The sequence below is a fragment of the Neltuma alba genome, unplaced genomic scaffold (genome assembly GCF_004799145.2).
Source record: "Neltuma alba isolate B1F8T4 unplaced genomic scaffold, ASM479914v2 tig00001185_pilon, whole genome shotgun sequence".
NCBI classification, from domain to species: Eukaryota; Viridiplantae; Streptophyta; class Magnoliopsida; order Fabales; family Fabaceae; genus Neltuma; species Neltuma alba.
The window spans coordinates 22,684-32,261 of NW_021632368.1; the positions used below are offsets into that span (position 1 = coordinate 22,684).

Genomic DNA, 9,578 nt, shown 5'->3' on the forward strand with positions numbered 1-9,578 from the left:
CTTCGAAAAATAACTGCTATAGATTTTTTACCCCAAAATTTATTTATGATTTCAGATGCACATTTGAAAAAAGTTTATGAATATATTTGCATCTTAACCTTTAAAATTATCTATGTATTTCAATCTAAAATGGTTAGGTGTGTAGTAAACATAAATTAATTTTTTTCCCCGTGACTCGTCACACACCATAATACTGGTTCAACTCATAATTAGTATTTCATGCTTGAGAAAATTTTAAAAGAGGTGTTTCATGTCATTGAGATTACAAGTCTACCAAATATGAGTCCAAAAAAAAAAAAAAAAAGTCTACCAAGTAAAACAAATTCATGAGGGTCTCACAAATTTTTTTTTTTAAAAACACAGCTAACGAGGTTTTAAAGTTTTGTTTTTAAATCAATAAAACATGTTAGAAGTAAATTATAAAAACCAGGTCAAGTTATGATAGATACGTGTGTATCAATAATTTTTGTGTGTGTAATTTCAGGCGGAATTCTTTGTTTGGACTGAAATTTCAAGAGGAATTTCTCTTGTAAAAATTTGCGGCTTCTCTTGAATATTTTACAATTTACAAATTATAGCCTCCTTCGAAGGTGTTTTTTTTTTTGTTTTTTTTTGGGTACAATCGAAGTTGCAAAACCGTATGTTGAGGAATCTTCCTAGGTCCTGCAGTGGTGCAATCATAATCGAGGATGTTGCTCAATTACCTTGGCCATAAATCACAATTCTGACTTATGCTCAAATTTGTTCTGCCTCCTTACAGATTCTCAAATCCTCGTTTCATTGTCGTGATTGCTACCGCGGCAACTGGGAACAACCGCCGGCTGCCAGATCTCCGGTCACTGGCGAACGGCGCATCCCCCAGTTTAGCACATCGATTTGGGTTCCGGTAAAGAAGAACAGGTTTGTCTGTCACTCTTTCTTGCTTCTCTTCGTGTTTGTTTGTTTGATCGTCCTTGTCGTCTCTATTTGCTTGTACTTTTTATTAGCTTGATCTCTTCGTGTCTTGTCTACTGCGTAGGCTTTGTTGCCCTCAAAGTTGAGGATTTTTGTGGTTGTCACTCCTTTCGTATTGATCGGTTGTTTATAATGTCATCAATCTGTTAAGAAAATTTTTCTCCGTGTTCTACTTTTCAAATCAGCGTTTTGATATCCTCTTGTGCATTGGCGGGGATGCCTCATTCGTAAAATGTCCCCATTCCCTTTCTTCACCTTAATCTAATGCAAGTTCTTTATATTCTAGGCTATTGACTGAGCTTTTAGAAAAATAATAAAACAAACAGCAGAGGAGGAGAGATAGGGGAAGATGCAGCAGAGAAATTCGACAATCGGAAGGCCTTCTGGGACAGATGGCTCAGATTACTCATACCGCATGGTTGTTGATTCACGTAAGCTTCAATTTTGAGTTGTTCCTGGCTTATCAAATTTTTCCTTGTTATTTTGATTAATTATATTTTCTTGATTTTCCTGGAGCGTAGATTGCTGAGCTAAATATTTTTGTGTCTTACTAATCTTTTTGGTGTTGATCATCTTACATTTAGGGTATCAGCTGGTAGCAAGGGGGAAGAAACGCCTTTCTGTACTTCTACCTCTTCAGGTACCTCAGATTTCTCATAATTTCTGCTCTTCATGCTTTTTCATGTTATTCTAGGATTTGTTAGGTTTCTCTAAATTCTTGCTCCTCATGTTTTTTTGAACATTATTCTTGGATTTCTATGCCAATAGGCAATTGATGTTCTTTGTTTTTCCGTTGCATCTGTTGAGGATTCTTGATCGGATATTATAAGTTTTAGTGAAAAAAGGTGATGTGCCACTATTGTATGATCCTGTTGCAGGGAAATAGTCTAACTCTTTGAAAACTGTGAAAAAAAGGTTCCACTCTGTCTGCTTATCAATTGCTGTATGATATTGGCATTAATCTGATTCCAATTATAATGTAGTAAAAAGTATAACTTAAAATGTTCAACTTGATCAGACAGTCTTGTAGTTTAGCTCTCCCTGGTGTTACACTTTGCACACAAGGTTCGGAATTTTCTACCTTACATTCTTACTCATTGTGCCTATGGATATTTGTCACAGCATGATAATTCTTAATTAACATATCTACTTCCAAATTGTAATAGGATGATGTGATAAATGTCACATTGGTATGACAAATTTGGCAATGGCACATTAGAATTTTTGAAGCTTGGTTCTTTGCCCATAGTCCCATACAACTTCATTTCTTCAAAAGAGACTTTACTCTTGGGTTGGGAAATAGTTGATGCATCTGGTAGTACTTCTATGGAAGTAAGGGTTCTTTTAGGTTAGTAATAATCTGCTATGGAAATTGTAATAAAGGAATAACAGAAATAACAGAATGGGTAGGTAGTTAAAAGTCTTATTGCCTATAAATAGATGTTAAGTACCCCATTTGTAAGATATATTATGAATGATATGATTAGTGTGATGCTCCGCTTCTCTTCTCTCTCCTCTTCTATATTTCTCTGTTTCTCTCTGTTATTCTTTCTGCCTTATTTCTCTTTCCCTTCCTCTTTCTCCCTCTCTTTCTTATTCCAATACCATAACATAATCTGTATTCATCTGAGGGAATTGAGTCTTTGCATTGGGCATGGACCTGAAAAGATCATGACAAACCGCTTGCATTGTGACTTGGTCTTTTAGTGTCATATCTTTGACAAGCAACTTTGTTGTTCTGATTCAATTTGACTCATTAAATTAGTCGCTTCAGTGATTTTTCTTTTAATATAGCATGCACTTAAATCTCCAGTGAGTTTTACTTTTATTCTCTTCATTATTATCAGCACAAAAACTTTACTAAATTCCCCCCACAGACTCATCAGCAGCAACATAATAATTATGGTTCCCGTTGCTTCTTGTATAGACAGTTTTCAATTTGATTGTTGCAATTATTTAACTACAATGAGTGTATATTTTTTTGTCAACATTGAAATAGTCTTCTTTGATTATTGCCACAGTGTCATGAGTCCTCATACTGGTTTGATTAATCATGTGAACTGATAGCCCCTATTGCTCTATTCCTTTGAGACTATGAAATGGACATAGGGCTTCCATTCCTTTATTAAGGATGTTTGGTTGGCTCCATATATATAAAATTAGCTCTCCCAAGAAACCAAGATTACAACTCATGAGGTGAATCAGGATTCCCAAGTGCCAAAGTGGTTGTCTGGTCCCTCAGAAAAGTCCAGTTGACTCCATCCTTTTCCTCCTGCTCATTCAAGGACCGGTTCTTCATGCTAGATCTGCGTATTCTTTTTTTCTTCAACCCCCCCCCCCCAAACAAAAAATTCATCTTCATCATCCAAAACATCCAGATCTGTTACAATGGAGGGAAAGAATGATGTCATTGATGTTTGTTTTGCTTGAGCATCTGCTGTCATTGTCGTCTCTGAACCAGCACTTGCAGTTGTTGACGCCTTGTTGTTTTCAGATCTGGCTTTGCTTGAGCTTTCATTTTCAAATCTGTTACTGCAACTGTGTTGTTTTTTTCCCCCAAATTCAGATTTGGATTTTTATTTTGATGTGGAAATCTAGCATTTGATTTTGATGATGAAACTCTGGCATTTAGTTATGGAAATGTGGATTGGATTTTGATTTTGATTTTGCCATTTGATGAGGGAGGAAAAGAGTGAAGGCGGAGTGGAGTGCATGGGAAATAGTTGAATGAGGGTATTTTGGTCTTTTTATTTTTTTAAAACTAAATATAAGAAATAAATTTCCATCATTCTAAGTATTCATGCCAAACAGATATACAGTGATCAGCATAATATTTTATTCCATTCTCTACCATTTATTACCATTATAAGCACCAAATGGGCTCTTGGGGATTCGGTTCTTCCCTAATTCTGTCCTCTGTCTAGTTGCGGCGAGATGTTGAAGCCATGTTATGTGTTTCTTGCAGCTTCTATACTTTTGCATCCCTTTATTTTGTGGTTCCTAGGTTCTGTGTCTTGCGTTGCTATATGCTAATCCATCAAACCTGTGAACGTGGTAGGATCTTGTCATTTTATTACTATCAGTTTAATGGAATCAGCACATTTCTTTGAGCCATTTTATCCTGGTTCCATCATAATATATTCAGGCCGTGGGATGCTATAAACTTCAAATTATGTAATTATGTTCAACCTTGCAGTTCGTTCTCTTGTCCAACCTTTTGGAGGCAGATTAGCTCAAACCTTAAGATTGACATTTCTTGACAGCTTTTTATTGTGGGGAGAGCAGTCTCTTTACATCTTTTTCCAATTTTCATGATTAAAAGGCAAGTTTCTAAGTTCAGCCATGTTTTACTTTCAACATCGGAAGGCAAAATATGGCAGATTATAAATATAAGGGTTGCATTGTTCTACGGGTTTTTGATCCGAAGGTTTCTGTAGTTTTTTAATTTCTTTTCTTTTGTGAGAAGTGAGGTTGGTCTGGATCTGTATCTTGTGCATAAAATATTGTGTAATTATATTTGATCTGTTTCTGGTCTTAATTTTGTCAAATCTGTATTTTATCAAAAGGAGAGTATTTGATGAGTATTAACATCTCTAGAATGTGCTTATCTCATTGGCAGGAATTCCTGCTGTTTAATTTAGCTGCTAATTTCTATCTGTATGCTTCAAACTTCGATAAGATATGTACATGAAACTAAGCAGTCACTAAATTATTGTTAGTTGCTTAATTGCCAAGTGTAGCACCGAGGGCTCTAAAATGCTGCATATCATAGGGGTATGTGGGTGATGTTTCATGAAATGTGCACAACCCATAAAAGTTCATTAGTAATCATAATGATTGTTACACGTGCTCTCTCTGTGCGCATAACCAAACTTTCATTAAAAACAGAATTCATGAAGACCACTGTAATCTTCCATAAAATACATAATCACAAATCGTAAAAATCAAAAGGTTGAGTCGTAGCTTTACTTTAAGATATCACAGTGATCATCACTAGGGAATCCCTCAATTTCCTCTGTATCATTTGGAAGGTCGCGGTGGTACTGCTGGAAGATTTTAGTCGAGGTAGTAAGGGTAGAGAGTGGGGCATGAGCTGGTGTTCTTGAAGCACATATCGCCCGTGGCTTTGGTTAATTATGGTTGTGTGGCAGTGGGGAGGAGAAGGGTGAGGGAGAAGAATAGAGGAAAAAACATGTCTTCCCTGATTTTGTTGGCTCCTGTGTTGGCAATTGCAACCAAAAAGCTTTTGGAATCATTTGATCGGGGTTGCATCCCTATTTAGTTGTATGCATAGTGCACACTGCAGCTAAATAAATGTAGTAGTTGTACTGTGGCCATAACTATACAACAACAACAATAAAGCCTTATCCCACTAGGTAGGGTCGGCTATATGAATTACACAACGCTATTATTGTTTTGTTAACAACCCAATCCTTAGATATGTTATTGACCAGAAGGTCTTGTTTAGTTATCTTATTGAGTGTTCTTCTTGGTTTTCCTTTGTCTTTTTTTATGGGACTCTATACTGTTTGATCTGTCCTCCTTATCAGGGCCTCCAAAGGCCTTCTCCGTATATGTTCAAACCATCTTAAGCGATGTTCGACCATTTTCTCTTGGATAGGCACCACATCAATTCTTGCTCTGATATTTTGATTTCGAATCTTATCTTTTCTTATATGATCATTCATCCATCTCAACATCCTCATTTCTGCTACCCTAACTTTGTGCTCTTATTTTCTTTTTATTGCCCAACATTCACTACTGTACAATATAGCTTGTTTTATAGTAGTTTGATAAAAATTTTCCTTAAGCTTCTCAGATCCCTTATTGCAAATAACTTCAGTAGCATTTCTTCATTTTAACTAATCAGCTTAGATTCTATGAGAAAAGTCTTCATTAATTTCACCATCCTCATGTATACCGAATCCTAGGTATTTAAACTTTGATACTTGAAGAATGATTTGATCTCCATCTTCACCTCCAAATCACCATTGCCTTGCCTCCTCCCAAAATTGCAAAGCATATATTTTATTTTGTTTCTGGTCAAGTGAGAACTTTTCGACTCCAAAGTCCTTTTTCATAACTTCGATTTAGAGTTAATCTCTTCTTTTTATTTCGTCATGAGGACTATGTCATCCGTAAAAAACATGTACTTAGAGATTTTTTCTTGAATAAGCTCAATTAGAACGTCCAAAATAATATTAAACAAGCAAGGACTTATAGAGAATCCTTGATGTGGGCCAATCTTAATGGGGAATGGGGAAGTCTTTTGTTTTACCTCTAGGCGTTCTTGCACTAGTAGTTACTCCTTCATACATATCTTGTATAGCTTTGATATAAGCAACCGCACACCTTTCTTTTCTAAAACCTTTCAAAGTACTTCTCTTGGCACATGATCACAAGTTTTCTCCAAATCAATAAAGACCATATGTAAACCCTTTCTTTTTCTTCTATATCTTTCCATTAACTCTTTTAGTAAATAAATTGCTTTAGTTGTAGATCTTCTTGGCATAAATCTAAATTGGTTCTCCAAAATAGTAGTCTCTAACCTGAATCTATGTTCAATCACCTTTTCTCACAATTTCATTGTATGACTCATAAGTTTTATCTTTTTGTAGCTTGCACAATTTTGAATAACTTCTTTATTCTTATAAATAGGAACTAAAATGCTTTTCCTCCATTCATCTGGCATATTCTTGGAGTGTGAAATTTTATTAAAAAACTTGGTTAGCCATAATTCATCTTTCTTGCTTGAATATTTTCAAATTTCAATAGGAAAACCATCAGGCTCAACAGCTTTATCATTATCCATTTTCTCAAGAGCTGCCTTATCCTCTCCTATGCGGGTCCTACTATAAAAAGCCAAATTCCAATAATCTTTGTTAATTAGCAAGTCTTGTAAGTTCTTAGTCACACATTCGCTTCCCTCATTAACAACTTGTAAAAGTAAGCATCCCATTTGTCTTTCATATCACCATCAGTAACTAGAACTTTATCATCTTCATTCTTTATACACTTCACCTAGTCCAGATCTCTCTTTTTCCTCTCTTTTTGCTTCGTAATCTTGTAAATATTTTTTTTCCCCGCCTTTGTTCCTAACTCCTTATAAAACTCCTCATAAGCTTTAGTACGTGCTCTGCTTACTGCTCTCTTCATCTCTTTTTTAACCAAACGATATTTTTTTCCAGTTTTTTTGCACTATTGTACAAAAGGTATGGTCTTAAAATAATCTCTTTTCTGTTTGACTTTCTCTTGCATACTCTTGTCCCACCATCAAGTCTCCGTATGTCTCTGACCATGACCTCTGGATTCTCCCAAAATTGTTTTAGCAAGCATACAATGTCTCATTGTCATCTCTTCTTACATGATGTTTGCATTTCCTTGCAACTCCCAGATCTCTTCCTCCAAAAAGGTCTTTTTGAAAAAGTCTCGCTTCTCACCCTTTGACTGCCACTACTGACCCTGGGGTTTACTACTTGGTGAGACTTTTGTTTGATACTCTTAAAATGCACATCAAGGATAAGTACTTTATGGTGGGCAGTCATCCCATCCCCAGAAATCATTTTGCAATTAGTACACAGTTTTCTGTCTAGGTTCTTAACCAAAAAGAAATTAATTTGTGATTTTGAGGCTCCACTCTTGTACGTGATTAAATGTTCTTCTCGCTTCTTAAAACAAGTGTTGACAATCGTAAGATTGTATACAAAAGAAAAGTCAAGAATAGATTGTTTTTTGTTAAGCTCCCCAAAAACCAAAACCACCATGAGTCTCAACAAATTGTCCTGTTTCCTTGCCGACGTGTCCATTAAGATCTCCACCAATAAAATTTTTTTCTTTAAGTGGTATGCTTTGAACCAATCCCTTCATATCTTTCCAAAACTTATCTTTAAGGTGTGCCTCTCTCCCAACCTGAGGTGCATAGGCGCTAATGATATTGATAGTATTATTTTCAACAGTTACTTTTAAAGATATTATTTTGTCCTCAAACCTTTTAACTTCCACCACATTCTTTTTCCGTGTTCCATAAACGATGATATCAACACCATTCCTTGCACTCACCTTCCCTGTGTACCAAAATTTATATTCTCCAAATTCTATGTAAACTTCTCTAGCCCATTTTGGTTTCTTGGAGGCACAAGATGTTAATTCCTTCTGTCCCTTATAACTCCTATATTTCCATAGATTTCATTCAAAGTTCCAATATTCCAAGTGTTGAATCTAATCTTGCTCTCATGAACTAATTTCTTTAGCCACCTCCGTCCAAAAGACTATGGTAGCCCGCTCATTTAACACTACATCCGGATGATGCAGTGGCTCTCGCTCACTTCTCATTATACTCAAGCTGTACAGCACGTTATCTAGGCAACAACCTAACAGTAGCATAATTACTTTGTTGATCCATGTTCATGAGATTTGACGGACTTTTAATGGCTATCGATGGCCTAACACAACTCTCCTCTTTTACCCGGGCTTGGGACTGACTATACTAAATAGGGGGAGTTTGTGGCTATAACTATAATACACCAAATTTGCAAGGCTGTACAATACATGTAGGAGGGTGATAGCATGATACATTGTGCTGAACTTCAAATTAAAGCATGCTATTACTGGTGACTTGTAAAAATTATCAGACATGTGTTATAGTGGAATTCTAATGTGTGAGCGGGGAATTTCTAACCAAGATGACATATAATTTGTTGATGTGGCCGCCAAATTTTAATTCCTTTTTATTTTTGTTGTTCATAGACAATTAAACTCTATTATTAGTGAGCCCTAGATCCCTTATGAAGCTTAATGGTACCAATATTTATTTTACTTGTCATGGCTGTCACCAGTTCTTCTTATATGATTTGATTTTTGAATGTGCTCTGCAGGCTTTGTTTCTATAATGGCAGCGATATTTGCAGTCTTACGGGAACAAAAGAGGATGCTCTGAATGAAGTTGCTGTTGGTTCAGCTGTTTGCGGTCTCATTACTCTGATCATTGCCGAATTCGGTTGTTAAAACCACTGTCTACAACATTACATTTTGTTTTACTGGTATTTTAATTTGAAAATAAACTTCTTTGTCTTTTTATTGTAAAGGTCGAAGGCGAAGCAGGGCCAGCTTCTTGGGAATTTATCCTGTTACGTCATCTATAATAATGCTTCTGGCTGTGATTCTTGCTAGGCGCCATTCTCTATGAAGGTAATGCATAATGCGTTTGCACTAAATTTCCACAGAGAATCAATGAAAGAAGAAGACTAAAACAAAGTATGAAACTTCATATACTTTTTTTTTTTTTTTTTGGTTTTTGGGGGGGGGGGGTGTGACAAGATATGATAAGGAGTTAAATTCTAATGAACAAGTTGACAAATTACGATAGATGCTCCGTATTATGAGAATGGGCATGGCCAAGCTCATTGGCCAATCTAGAACTATAATCTCTTATGGTTTGATTCTTCTTTACTCTGTCCAGCTCACGGTTTTGATAACCCTCCGAAAGGAAAATTATCAGTATGAGAAGAACCTAAAGCTTGCTAGAGGAAAGGAAATCCTCAGACCTACAGAGGGGGGGGGGGAAGGTGATCACAGAAGATAGTAACAAGAGGCTAATATATATATATATATTATATATATATGAA

The 9,578-nt window shown here is 35.9% G+C and overlaps 1 long non-coding RNA gene across 1 annotated transcript; it reads left to right on the forward strand.

The window, feature by feature from the left end:
* The first annotated feature begins 631 nt into the window (after positions 1-631).
* LOC114752672 (uncharacterized) lies at positions 632-8,842 on the forward strand. Its single transcript, XR_003740878.1, has 4 exons — positions 632-900; positions 1,241-1,385; positions 1,539-1,594; positions 8,829-8,842. It is a non-coding gene; the product is annotated as an uncharacterized LOC114752672 (long non-coding RNA).
* The last annotated feature ends 736 nt before the right edge of the window (positions 8,843-9,578 follow it).